This window comes from Marmota monax, unplaced genomic scaffold (assembly GCF_021218885.2).
Source record: "Marmota monax isolate L192 unplaced genomic scaffold, Marmota_monax_Labrador192_F-V1.1 WCK01_AAM20220418_F8-fsc00061, whole genome shotgun sequence".
Lineage (NCBI taxonomy): Eukaryota > Metazoa > Chordata > Mammalia > Rodentia > Sciuridae > Marmota > Marmota monax.
In genome coordinates, this window is record NW_026695230.1 from 8360852 (window position 1) to 8375243 (window position 14392).

A 14392-nucleotide genomic window follows, 5' to 3' on the forward strand; every position below is an offset into this window, starting at 1 on the left:
TTAATTTTTTAAAATATATATATTTTTTAGTTGTAGTTGGACACAATAGCTTTATTTATTTATTCACTTATTTCATGTGGTGTTGAGAATCGAACCCAGTGCCTCGCATATGCTAGGTGAGCACTCTACCCTGAGCCACTGTAGTCTGCTCGTAGAGTAGTAAAGAAAAGAAGCAGAATCATAGAGATAGAGACGGAAGTTTTTTAAGAGATGACCTATGTCCAATACTTAATTCTTTCGTCTAGTCAGACCTACAAGAGCAGGTAAATGTTGTCCTTAGGGCTGGCCTAGGCCCAGAGCAACAACCACAGGAAACCAGGCAAGACTAAAAGAGTGGAAAGAGGAGGACACCTTGTGGTAGATGCTGCCAGCTCTCTGCTCTCACCTTATATTTGTTCATCAATCTGCTTTGTATTTTTGTATAGAATGCAGAGTCTACATTGTTAAAATTTGATGATGGACCTTAGGTTAATTTTCATAAAGTCAAATTTGCTTAAATACATTGTTTAACAACTCAGGCAGCATCTGTAAGATAAAAGCTAAAGGTCTGTGGCTGTAGCTCAGTGGCAGAGCACTTGCCTAGCACCTGTGAGGCACTGGGTTCTATCCTTAGTATCATAAAAATAAATACCATAAAGGTGTGTTTTTCATCTACAACTACAGAAAAAAATTAAAGAATACAAAAAGATAAAAGATAAAGAAGCATCTCTGAGTTTCTAGTTAGTTTCCTAGCCAAAGATTTTGGAATATTAGACTACTCCTTATTCCATGATTATTGTGCCCATGTAACTATATTTTCTTCAGAGCTATATATTTCCCTGGATGTTCATGCCTGCAAACTTCTATAATTTAGCAGCACCATAGAGTAATCATTTTCATTTTACTCTAATTTTTCCTACTTTAGGGCCCTAACAAGGAACATAATTCTGAAAAAGAACCATGTTAAGTTGAAATTAGACCTGGATGAGAGGATCTATACATCATCTGTGCTTTTTTGATTAGCTATGGCTTGGCTATGTGTGTGCATCTCTAATATAATCAAGTTGGAATTAAATTGAAGCATAATTTACTTAAGGTTGTGATAAGACACCAGACTTAATTTTCCTGGTAGAAATGACCACCGCTTGTGTGGAGTTTACTATTTGCCTGATACTCTATAACGATCTTTACGTAGGTTATTTAATTCTTCAATAATTCCAGAAGATGACTGCTACCATTTATGGAAATGGTAATTTATGGAAATGGGAAAATGAAGATTCAGAATGTTAAGTAACTTCTCCAACGTTACATAAGTTGTAAGTAGCTGACCCACAGTTTGAGTCTAGGCTTGCCTGGCACTAGGGCTTGTCCCGTGAACCACTGTACTATACTTGCATCCTGTAAGTTGACATGGACCAGATCATGAAAATGTTTACATATCACGGACTGCAGTACTGCACCCCTGTAATCCAAGTGTCTCAGGAGTCTGAGTCAGGAGGAGCATGAGTTCGAGGCCAGTCTCAACAACTTAGCAAGACCCTGTCTCAAAAAAAAAAAAAAAAAAAAAAGGTCTGGGTTATAGCTCAATGGTAAAGTGCCTTTGTGTTCAATCCCAGTTATTGATTCCCCCACCCAAAGAAAAAAGAAAAAGTAAGTGTTCATATATATCATGTAGTATATACAGCTGGGACATCTGTTTATTCTATCTACTTCTTGAAGAGTTGCCCCTAATATACCTACATTCTTCCTTGTTTTCAGCATGTGGTTGAACAAGAGATTTATTTCTGAGTCAAGCTGGGCAAATCAGGTTGACTCAGGAGATAACTCCTCAAGATCATATATACCTTACAAGGGTAAGGGCACTCTGTGGGGCAGTCATTTATTGACTGCTATATTATAGGCATTATTTGAATCACTAGGAAGACAATGAATGAAATAAAATATGCATAGAGGAAATACTGCTGTGGACAAAGAAGACAAAAATCTTGGCCTAATGGGGCTTGCATTATAAATTGATGTGTAAGAGGAGTAGAGGAAGAAATGGGTCTGCATAGAGGGGTAAACAAAAGAGGTCATGCATCCTATAGCAGATTGGATCATTATTCTCAAAGTTATCTCTGTGTATCTGTCCTTGCCATGGCTTATTAATGTATGGAGTGTATTTTCCTGTCCCGTGACTTTGAGCTGGGCCAAGTTGCTTTGGTCAGTAGAATGCTAACTAATTTTTTAGAACTGAAAGTAGAGTGCTCTAATGTGCTTGTGCAATTTGACCTCTAATGTTCCTGTCATTCAATATAAGAAGAGCATGACCTGGGTAGCAATTGGTCCATGGGAGATTAGAAACATGGAGCAAACCTAAACCCATTCTATAGCCTGCAGTCAGGAGTTCAGCCTAACCTAGCTGAGTTGCCAACCTGTACACCGGGGAGCAAGAACTAAATACTTATTGTTTTGAGTCATTGAGTTTTGGAGTGGTTTGTTACACAGCATTATTGAAGTGATAGATTTCTGAAATAGCCTGAGTGCAAAGCTGCATTACTGCTCAGCAACTTTCCAGCTCCATGTCATAGTCTTTTATGGGTCTCAGCAATAGTTCCTGTTTTAGTTGTCTGAAATATCCCTATATCTATAATTTCACTTACAGTGAGTTCCACTTGAGATGTGGTGATTGCATCCATTTCTTATTTTTTTTAAATATTAATTTTTTAAAAAAATATTCTTTTAGTTATAGAAGGATACAATACCTTTATTTTATTTTTTTTTCATTTTTATGGGGTGCCGGGGATGGAACCCAGTGCCTCACACATGCTAGGCAAGCACTCTGCCACTGAGCCACAAACTGGGCCCCTAAATATTTATTTATTTATTTATTTATTTTATTTTATTTTTTTGGTGAATTTCATCAGATTTTTTTTTCCTTTTTATTGGTTATTTTTAGGTACATATAACACCAGGACTCATTTTGACATAATTATAAAGGCATAGAATATAATTTTCTTTTTTTTTTATGAGACAATTGAGTAACTTTTTTATTTTTTTTTTAATTTTTTATTGTTGGTTGTTCAAAACATTACATAGTTCTTGATATATCATATTTCACACTTTGATTCAAGTGGGTTATGAAATCCCATTTTTACCCCGTGTACAAATTGCAGAATCACATCAGTTACACATCCATTGATTTACATATTGCCATACTAGTGTCTGTTGTATTCTGCTGCCTTTCCTATCCTCTACTATCCCCCCTCCCCTCCCCTCCCCTCCCCTCTTCTCTCTCTACCCCCTCTACTATCATTCATTTCTCCCCCTTGTATTATTTTCCCCTTTCCCCTCACTTCCTCTTGTATGAAATTTTGTATAACCCTGAGGGTCTCCTTCCATTTCCATGCAATTTCCCTTCTCTCTCCCTTTCCCTCCCACCTCTCATCCCTGTTTAATGTTAATCTTCTTCTCATACTCTATTCTTAGTTACTCTCCTTATATCAAAGAAGACATTTGGCATTTGTTTTTTAGGGATTGGCTAGCTTCACTTAGCATAATCTGCTCTAATGCCATCCATTTCCCTGCAAATTCTATGATTTTGTCATTTTTTAATGCAGAGTAATACTCCATTGTGTATACATGCCACATTTTTTTTTATCCATTCATCTATTGAAGGGCATCTAGGTTGGTTCCACAGTCTTGCTATTGTGAATTGTGCTGCTATGAACATCGATGTAGCAGTGTCCCTGTAGCATGCTCTTTTTAGGTCTTTAGGGAATAGACCGAGAAGGGGAATAGCTGGGTCAAATGGTGGTTCCATTCCCAGCTTTCCAAGAAATCTCCATACTGCTTTCCAAATTGGCTGCACCAATGTGCAGTCCCACCAGCAATGTACAAGTGTACCCTTTTCCCCACATCCTCGCCAGCACTTGTTGTTTGACTTCATAATGGCTGCCAATCTTACTGGAGTGAGATGGTATCTTAGGGTAGTTTTGATTTGCATTTCTCTGACTGCTAGAGATGGTGAGCATTTTTTCATGTACTTGTTGATTGATTGTATGTCCCCCTCTGAGAAGTGTCTGTTCAGGTCCTTGGCCCATTTGTTGATTGGGTTGTTTGTTCTCTTATTGTCTAATTTTTTGAGTTCTTTGTATACTCTGGATATTAGGGCTCTATCTGAAGTGTGAGGAGTAAAGATTTGTTCCCAGGATGTAGGCTCCCTATTTACCTCTCTTATTGTTTCTTTTGCTGAGAAAAAACTTTTTAGTTTGAGTAAGTCCCATTTGTTGATTCTAGTTATTAACTTTTGTGCTATGGATGTCCTATTGAGAAATTTGGAGCCCGATCCCACAGTATGTAGATCGTAGCCAACTTTTTCTTCTATCAGATGCCGTGTCTCTGATTTGATATCAAGCTCCTTGATCCATTTTGAATTAACTTTTGTGCATGGCGAGAGAAAGGGATTCAGTTTCATTTTGTTGCATATGGATTTCCAGTTTTCCCAGCACCATTTGTTGAAGATGCTATCCTTCCTCCACTGCATACTTTTAGCCCCTTTATCAAATATAAGATAGTTGTAGTTTTGTGGATTGGTTTCTGTGTCCTCTGTTCTGTACCATTGGTCCACCCGCCTGTTTTGGTACCAGTACCATGCTGTTTTTGTTACTATTGCTCTGTAGTATAGTTTGAAGTCTGGTATCGCTATACCGCCTGATTCACACTTCCTGCTTAGCATTGTTTTTGCTATTCTGGATCTTTTATTTTTCCATATGAATTTCATGATTGCTTTCTCTATTTCTACAAGAAATGCCGTTGGGATTTTGATTGGCATTGCATTAAACCTATAGAGAACTTTTGGTAATATCGCCATTTTGATGATGTTAGTTCTGCCTATCCATGAACAGGGTATATTTTTCCATCTTCTAAGATCTTCTTCTATTTCTTTCTTTAGGGTTCTGTAGTTTTCATTGTATAAGTCTTTCACCTCTTTTGTTAGGTTGATTCCCAAGTATTTTATTTTTTTTGAGGATATTGTGAATGGAGTGGTTGTCCTCATTTCCATTTCAGAGGATTTGTCGCTGATATACAGGAATGCCTTTGATTTATGCGTGTTGATTTTATAGCCTGCCACTTTGCTGAATTCATTTATTAGCTCTAATAGTTTCTTTGTAGACCCTTTTGGGTCTGCTAGGTATAGATTCATGTCAACTGAAAATAGTGATAATTTAAGTTCTTCTTTTCCTATTTTTGTGCCTTTAATTTCTTTCATCTAATTGCTCTGGCCAGTGTTTCGAGAACTATGTTGAACAGAAGTGGTGAGAGAGGGCATCCCTGTCTTGTTCCAGATTTTAGAGGGAATGCCTTCAGTTTTTCTCCATTCAGAATGATGCTAGCCTGAGGCTTAGCATAGATTGCTTTTACAATATTGAGGTATGTTTTTCTAGAGTTTTGAACATAACTAGTTTTTCTAGAGTTTTGAACATAAAGGGATGCTGTACTTTGTCGAATGCTTTTTCCGCATCTATCGAGATGATCATATGGTTCTTATTTTTAAGTCTATTGATATGGTGAATAACATTTATTGATTTCCGTATATTGAACCAGCCTTGCATCCCAGGGATGAATCCTACTTGATCATGGTGCACAATTTTTTTGATATGTTTTTGTATCTGATTCGCCAGAATTTTATTGAGGATTTTTGCATCTAGGTTCATTAGAGATATTGGTCTGTAGTTTTCTTTCTTTGAAGTGTCTTTTTCTGGTTTAGGAATCAGGGTGATGTTGGCCTCGTAGAATGAATTTGGAAGTTCTCCCTCTTTTTCTATTTCCTGAAGTAGCTTGAAAAGTATTGGTATTAGTTCCTCTTTAAAGGTTTTGTAAAACTCTGCTGTATAGCCATCCGGTCCTGGGCTTTTCTTAGTTGGTAGTCTTTTGATGGTTTCTTCTATTTCCTCAATTGATATTGGTCTGTTTAGGTTGTCTATATCCTCCTGACTCAATCTGGGCAGATCATATGGCTTAAGAAATTTATCATCTGTATATGGGGTAAAAATGGGAGTTCATAACCCACTTGAATCAAAGTGTGAAATATGATATATCAAGAAATTTGTAATGTTTTGAACAACCAACAATAAAAAATTAAAAAAAAAGAAATTTATCGATGCCTTCACTATCTTCTAATTTATTGGAGTATAAGGATTCAAAATAATTTCTAATTATCTTCTGTATTTCTGAAGTGTCTGTTGTGATATTGCCTTTTTCATCCCGTATGCTAGTAATTTGAGTTCTCTCTCTTCTTCTCTTCGTTAGCATGGCTAAGGGTCTGTCAATTTTATTTATTTTTTCAAAGAACCAACTTTTAGTTTTGTCAATTTTTTCAATTGTTTCTTTTGTTTCGATTTCATTAATTTCAGCTCTGATTTTAATTATTTCTTGCCTTCTACTTCTTTTGCTGTTGTTTTGCTCTTCTTTTTCTAGGATTTTGAGATGAAGTATGAGATAATTTATTTGTTGGTTTTTTCTTTTTTTAAGGAATGAACTCCAAGCAATGAATTTTCCTCTTAGAACTGCTTTCAATGTGTCCCATAGATTCCGATATGTTGTGTCTGTGTTTTCATTTATCTCTAAGAATTTTTTAATTTCCTCCTTGATGTCTTCTATAACCCATTGATCATTCAGTAACCTATTGTTCATTCTCCAAGTGATGCATGATTTTTCCTTCCTTCTTTTATCATTGATTTTCAGTTTCATTCCATTATGATCAGATAAGATGCATGGTATTATCTCTACTCCTTTATATTGTCTAAGAGTTGCCCTGTGACATAATATATGATCTGTTTTTGAGGAGGATCCATGTGCTGCTGAGAAAAAAGTGTAACTGCTTGATGTTGGGTAGTATATTCTATATCTGTCAATTAAGTCTAGGTTATTAATTGTGTTATTGAGTTCTATAGTTTCCTTATTCAACTTTTGTTTGGAAGATCTGTCCAGTGGTGAGAGAGGTGTGTTGAAGTCTCCCATGATTATTGTATGGTGGTCTATTAGACTCTTGAACTTGAGAAGAGTTTGTTTGATGAACATAGCTGCACCATTGTTTGGGGCATATATATTTATGATTGTTATGTCTTGTTGGTGTATGGTTCCCTTGAGCAGTATGTAGTGTCCCTCTTTATCCCTTTTGATTAACTTGGGCTTGAAATCTATTTTATTTGATATGAGTATGGACACTCCTGCTTGTTTCCGAATTCCATATGAGTGATATGATTTTTCCCAACCTTTCACCTTCAGCCTATGTATGTCTTTTCCTATCAAATGCGTCTCCTGTAGGCAGCATTTTGTTGGGTCTTGTTTTGTGATCCGTTCTACTAACCTGTGTCTCTTAATTGGTGAATATAAGCCATTAACATTTAGGGTTATTATTGAGATATGGGTTGTTCTTCCAGCCATATTTGTTTATTTATGTTACTAAACATGGTTTGTTTTCCTCTTTGATTAATTTTCCCCCCTTTAGTGTCCTACCTCTCACTGTTGGTTTTCATTGTTATTTTCCATTTCCTCTTCCTGTAATGTTTTGCCGAGGATGTTTTGAAGAGATGGTTTTCTAGCTGCAAATTCTTTTAACTTTTGTTTATCGTGGAAGGTTTTAATTTCATCTTCCATCCTGAAGCTTAATTTCGCTGGATACACAATTCTAGGTTGGAACCCATTTTCTTTCAGTGTTTGAAATATGTTATTCCAGGATCTTCTAGCTTTCAGAGTCTGTGTTGAAAGATCAGCTGTTATCCTGATTGGCTTACCCCTAAATGTAATCTGCTTCCTTTCTCTTGTAGCTTTTAAAATTCTCTCCTTATTCTGTATGTTGGGCATCTTCATTATAATCTGTCTAGGTGTGGATCTCTTATGATTTTGCACATTCGGCGTCCTGTAGGCTTCTAGGATTTGGGATTCTGTCTCATTCTTCACGTCTGGGAAGTTTTCTCGTATTATTTCATTGAATAGATTGCTCATTCCTTTGGTTTGAAACTCTATCCCTTCCTGCATCCCAATGACTCTTAAATTTGGTCTCTTTATGTTATCCCATATTTCTTGGATGTTCTGCTCATGGTTTCTTAACAGTCTTGCTGAGCTGTCTATGTTCTTTTCAAGTTGAAATACTTTGTCTTCATTGTCTGATGTTCTATCTTCTAAGTGTTCTACTCTGCTGGTAGTATTCTCCATTGAGTTTTTAAGTTGGTTTATTGCTTCCTGCATTTCTAGGATTTCTGTTTGTTTGTTTTCTATAACCTCTATCTCCCTGTATAGTTGATCTTTTGCTTCTTGGATTTGTTTATGTAATTCATTGTTGAAGTGATCTTTCATTGTCTGATTTTGCTGTCTGATGTCTTCCTTGAGACTCCAGATCATCTGAAGCATGTATATCCTGAATTCTTTATCTGACATTCCATCTGCTGCAGATATTACCTCTTCTAACGTTGAGTTGACCTGCATTGCTTGTGGTCCTTTCTTTCCTTGTCTCTTCATACTGTTCGCGTTTCTTTCTGCTTGGTGAAACTGTTGTGCTATTGAATTTTCCCCCTATATATTTATACTGGTCTTGTATAGTTGCAAAGTCTCCCTCGCAGGCGCGGGCAGCGGCTCTGCCCCTCCTCCAATTGGGGCAATGTGCCTACCATGCCGGCAGGCCACTGGGCCTGTTCTGCCGGTTGGTAGCAGGTCCGCCTACCTTGCAGGCGCGGGCGGCAGCTTTGCCCCTCTGTGGGCCTCTAGGCTTGTTCTGTCGGTGGTCGCAGTTCTGCCTACTTTGCAGGCGCGGGGAGCGGCACTGCCCCTCTGCAGGCCTCTGGGGCTGTTTTGCCGGTGGGTCGCAGGTCCGCCTACCTTGCAGGCGCGGAGGGGGGGCGGTTCTACCCTTCCGCAGGCCGCTGGGCCTGTTCTGTCTGTCGGTTGCAGGTCTGGCATGTTCTGTTGGTGGTCGCAGGTCCGCCTACCTTGCAGGCGCGGGGGGAGGGGGCGGCTCTGCCCCTCAGCAGGCCGCTGGGCCTGTTCTGTCTGTCGGTTGCAGGTCTGGCCTGTTCTGTTGGTCGTCACAGTTCCACCTACCTTGCAGGTGCGGGGCAAGGGGGCGGCTCTAAATATTTATTTTTAAATGGCACATAACAGTTGTATATCTTTATGGAGTACAGTGTGATTTAAGTAAATGTATTCAAACTGCAGTGATCAGACCAGAGTAATTGGTATAGCCATCACCTCAAACATTTATTATTTCTTTGTGTTGGGGATATTAAAATTCTTCTCTACTAGCAGTTTTGAAATATACAATCAACTATTGTCAACCATAATGACCCTAGTGGTCTATAGAACATTAGAAATTATTCCTCCTAACCAACGGCACCTTTACCCATTAGCCCTCTCTCTACCTCCTGTCCTCAACCTCCCCAGTCTCTGATTACCACTATTCTACTCTTTATTATGAAATCAGCTCTTTTCTTTTTGCAGTACCAGGAATTAAACCCAGGGTTGTTCTACTACAGTTCTATATGCCCTCTTTTTTAATTTTTAAAAAGTGTTTTAATTAGTTAATTTATTTTTTAAAGACAGGGTTCTGCAATTGCCAGGCTGATCTTATACTTTTGTCTTCCAGCCTCCATCTTCTCAGTCACTGGGGTTACAAGTATACCCCACAAAAACTGGCTTGAAATCAAATTTTTTTTCATTTCCAGATGTGAGGGCATACAATATTTGTCTTTCTGTGCCCTACTTGCTTAACATGCCCTTCATTCCATTCTTATTTGAGATTTTAAAAAAACTCTCAACTATAAGTCATAAGCCTAGAAAATATGAAAATGTCTGTGGGGAGGCATGGCAGTGAAAGTCCCCCCAATTCTGGATGCAGTGCAAGCTGTCCCTGATAGAAGGTTCTGAAGAGCCAGTTGATTCATGCCATGTGTGTCTAAACCACACACCTCACAGGACTGAGGAAAATGGTTTTGTTTAAAATATTGCAAAAGAAAACACCTGTCCTCTGTGCCATTACCATGGTGAGTTTGACTCTGAAGGCACTGAGAAACTTGGAAGTGTCACAATTTAACTCTGAAAGCCTTATGAAGGAAGAGGGGATTGATGTGGGGGAAGTTTAGCAATAGAATCAACAGGAATTGAATATTAATTTGAGGCAAGGGAGAGGAGGAGTGAATTCCAAACTTCTGGCTTGGGCGATCAATGGATGATGGCATCATTCACTGTGCTGGGGAAGTAACCCAGTGGGAGGAGGCATGGTACAGAGAGTGAATAGAAGATACGTCCGATTCTGAGCATGTTGAGCTTTAAGTATGTGTTGGACCTCCAAATGGAGGCTGTCTAATTTCCATATGGACCTGGAGCTTTAGTGAGAAAATGGGGTTCGAGATACAAATTTAGGGTTTACTACAAAATCCCAGGGAGCACAGATGTTTTAAGAACTGTGTCATCAAGAGAAATTGAGGTTGTACAGGGAAACATTGGACTAACTTAGGAGGTTTACAGTCTCTGACTGGATTCATAAGGAAACAACATATTGAGAAGTTGTATTCCAAAAAAATCAGCCATTTTCACCTTTCAAATTCTCCTAGAACTCACTAGAAATAGCTCTGTAAAAGATTGGCATCTGACACTGAAAATCACCAACCTGTTACAGAAAGACTTCCTCTACATTTCATGCCCACATTTAAGCAAGTATGGCATAGTGAAAAGTATACCTTAAAAAAGGCACATTGTATGTGAAATATGATTTCAACTAATAAGTTAAAATGCATAGACTATTGAACAGAAATAGATCACACAGTAATGGTGAAGGGGGGTGGGCATTGATCAAAGGTTACTATAACTTTGACCAAAGTCACTTAACCTTTCTGAGCATCCTCATGTATAAAATGGAGGTAAGCTCTGCCTACCTTATAGGATTGTTATATTAAATGAATTTTTTAAAAAAACACTTTGGAAATTGTTAAAGACTGCACATCTTGCATAACAAAGGAACTTCCAAATAGTAATGTTTTGTTTCACAGAAATCAATTTCCAGGCGCCTCAGCAAGGTGATGTTTGGTGTTAAAAATGAATTGATTGATAACTAGGTTTTCAATGAGATCTGAAAAGTCTTAAAAGTCTGAAAGTTCTACAATCATGTTTGTTTTTTACTAGAGATAAACTGAATGAAGGTGTACCTTACTCCATGTTTTATTGCAATGTGATTTATGTCAGAACATCAGTAGTTCTTTAGCTGTACTCTTAATATATACCTCTTTGCTGCTTCTAAATACCTTTCTTTGTGAAATGATTTTAAATGAACTTTCAAATGCCAGCTTCCTGTGTTCCACTACTAAGGCTACAGCATATATTTATAAAAACTTTTCTGCTTGGTTGGATACTCTGTTAATTACATACTAACCTTGTATCAATATTAGGCTTGTTAACCTGCAGGCTGTTAGAAATGGAAACCTTAACAGACCATCTGCCAAACACTGCCACTGGAAATGCTTCTCTCTATTACTGTAATGAAATCACTAAAATCATTTCCTGTTCCCAGTCCTTATTCAGATCTTCTATCTACTGTCAATAAGAGGATATTAAAATGCTCAGGAAAGTCCACATATCCTTTTCATCCTGGGTCCTCAATGAAGCACATGGCTTTGTGTTTTAGTGATGGAAATAATAAATAATCAATGACGTCAAGCCTATTGTAATAAAAGAAGGTCGCTTATTAAACTTCCTTTGACATCATGGGATCTGTTTATAATGACTTTTATGGGTCCCCCCCTTATATTTACAGTTTATGTGATTACATGATAAATTGAAGTTTTGGAAATAGTCTCTTCACAGAAGGGACACCTTCCTGCCCAGACCCAATGTGCACACAGACTCTGACAATGGGAGAATAGGAAGAAAGAACAAGGAGACTTTCTGTATTTTGGAGGAGTTTGCCTTCCTCAAGTATGGGCTTGCTTCCAGGAAGGAGTGTATGTTCAAAGTACAGTGGCTGGGCGGTATATTTTAATCATCGCCCATAATTCAAATGGATACATATACCATGGGCTTGGTTATGTCACTCAAGTCAACAGGATCATATAGTTTTAAATGGTCTTTATTGACCCCATACCATTAGAGGAACTTGGCATCTCTAGAAATTCACTCTTTGTTTGTGACTGTAATTTGGGAAGCATGGTGGCATTTATAATTCATGAGTGTGCTTTCTTCAAAGCACAACTGATTTTGGACTTTTTCTTCCTACCTGTAATAAGAACAATTATTCACTTCACCAATTAGCAAGCCCTTCTGGAGGAAATTCCTAAGTCCTTTAACTCCCTCATTGCAGAGAAGTCTATATACCTGTCATCATAGGAAGAAAATAAATCTATTGCTGTTGTGGACCCTGGAACAAAGTTAGTAAATTAAATTCTTGAATTTCTTTCTATGTTTTAGGTTTGGACAAACCAATAAGTTGTTTGTCCTAATTGACCTACAGAAATTATTTCAATATTTGTGATTGTAGTATTCATTATTCAAAGCAATTCAAAGACTTCTTGCTCCCAAATGCACCCCTTTGTTTTTTGCCCATATTAAGTGATACCAGATGATCTTTTAAATTTTTTTTGAAAAAAAAACTTTTAGTTATATATGGACACAATACCTTTATTTGTTTATTTTTATGTGGTGCTGAGAATTGAACCCAGTGCCTCACATGTGCTAGGCAAGTGCTCTTACCACTGAGCTACCACCCCGGTCCCTAGAATGAGCTTAAAGATGCAATTTCACATGAACTTTGAGTCTCTTAACAATAAGAATACTATATTTTTTTTTTCTCTTTCAGTCTATTTGAACATGTTTTAAGCTATTTCTTAAGGGTAGTTGTGGGAAAGCACACAATATCCCAGAACGGTTCACCCAGTACTTAAGGATTATTTTGTCTTTTAGGAAATTGCTTACTCCTAAAAGATTATACCCTAAGCAAGGGAAACCAGGAGGCTCATTCTGCAGAAGCCCTTTGGAGGAACGTGCCAACTGCTCCGTAACCATGAGCTGCCTCTCCTTTGATGGGGAGATTAATAGTTTCCATAATCATATCATCCTGGTTGTTCTGGGTCCAGAGTTTACTCAGACTTGAAAGAAATGGAAGTTAATTGAAAAAGAAAGAAAAATTCTTCCTCTCATTTCCTCTCTAAGCCTCTCATCTAGAGAGGGGATGAGCAAGAGATTCAAGTGTTTATTGCCAATGGAAGTCAAGATGTATATTTCCTTTTGCAATTCTGGATTTAAAGAACCAGAAGAAAGCAGTTAGATGGTGGGGAGGAAGTATAGGCACGGGAAGAAGGGTACAGGTGTGCCTAGATAATTCCAAACCCTGAACAGTGGTTTCCTGTGTGGACTTGAAAGATTGTCCTATGAAGCGGTGGTCATCTGGTCCTGGGAATAAGTGTGGAGGCAGGATAGGGGGCATTTATAGTTGATATGATTGTCATCAGAAGATCTGGGTTGGCCTAGGGATTTTTATATGATGTCTGTACCAGAGAAGCTTCCATGAGCTTATTTGCTACAAGTTGTAGTTTGTAAAATATATCTTTGTTTAAAATCAATCTTTCTGGCTCTAAAATTTGAGCTCGAGTTTTTCTTTTTTAAGACCTATCATCACTCTTGACAAGTCTCTCCAGTTACATGCTAGTACTGCTGACTTCTGTTGCTGTGGAGAGTTTCAGTGGGCAGGAGATTGGTCTCTGTGGGAGAACTGGGATGTTAATAGAACATAGGTTTTGTAAGAATGTGGTATACTCAGATTAGCTTCCAATATGTGATGATAAATGCTTTGTTGAAGTTTATTGAACTAGTAAGAGAGAAACCTGAACTGTAGATGAAAATTTCTCATTCATTTATTCATTCCACAATCTGCTGTGATTTGAATTTGCCATGTGTTAAAGCACTGTGCTATCAGTGGTGCTGAGGGGGTGACAATTCAAGGTAGGAAGGAAACTAGTTAATAGTTGTTCCATCAGTTTCTGAAAGCCAAGGTCCATGTCACTCCCCCTGAAGCAATGTACTTTCACTCCTTCAAGTTATATGCTGATTAGACATCTGAGTTTCCCTTAAGACTAATAACAACTGTAAGCAATATACAGGTTCTTCCGTGGGTGAATATCTTCCTGCAGTGTAGTGCAGCCCAATTCTTTTGCCACTGCTCACCTTCCATGAAAAAAACAGCAGATAAATGCTTGCTCTCACTACTTTTGTTGGACTTAACTAAAAAATTGCCCCTTGGCTTTCTCCCAGTCCAACCTAGGGCTTGCCACATCTCCCCTGCAAAGGGAGGCTCCAATATTTAGCTATCCTGAGCTGCCTTAAATTCTCACAAAATGTTAGTTCTGAGTCAAGAGTTAGTGGACATGCCAACAAGTCTTTCATAGCAGGG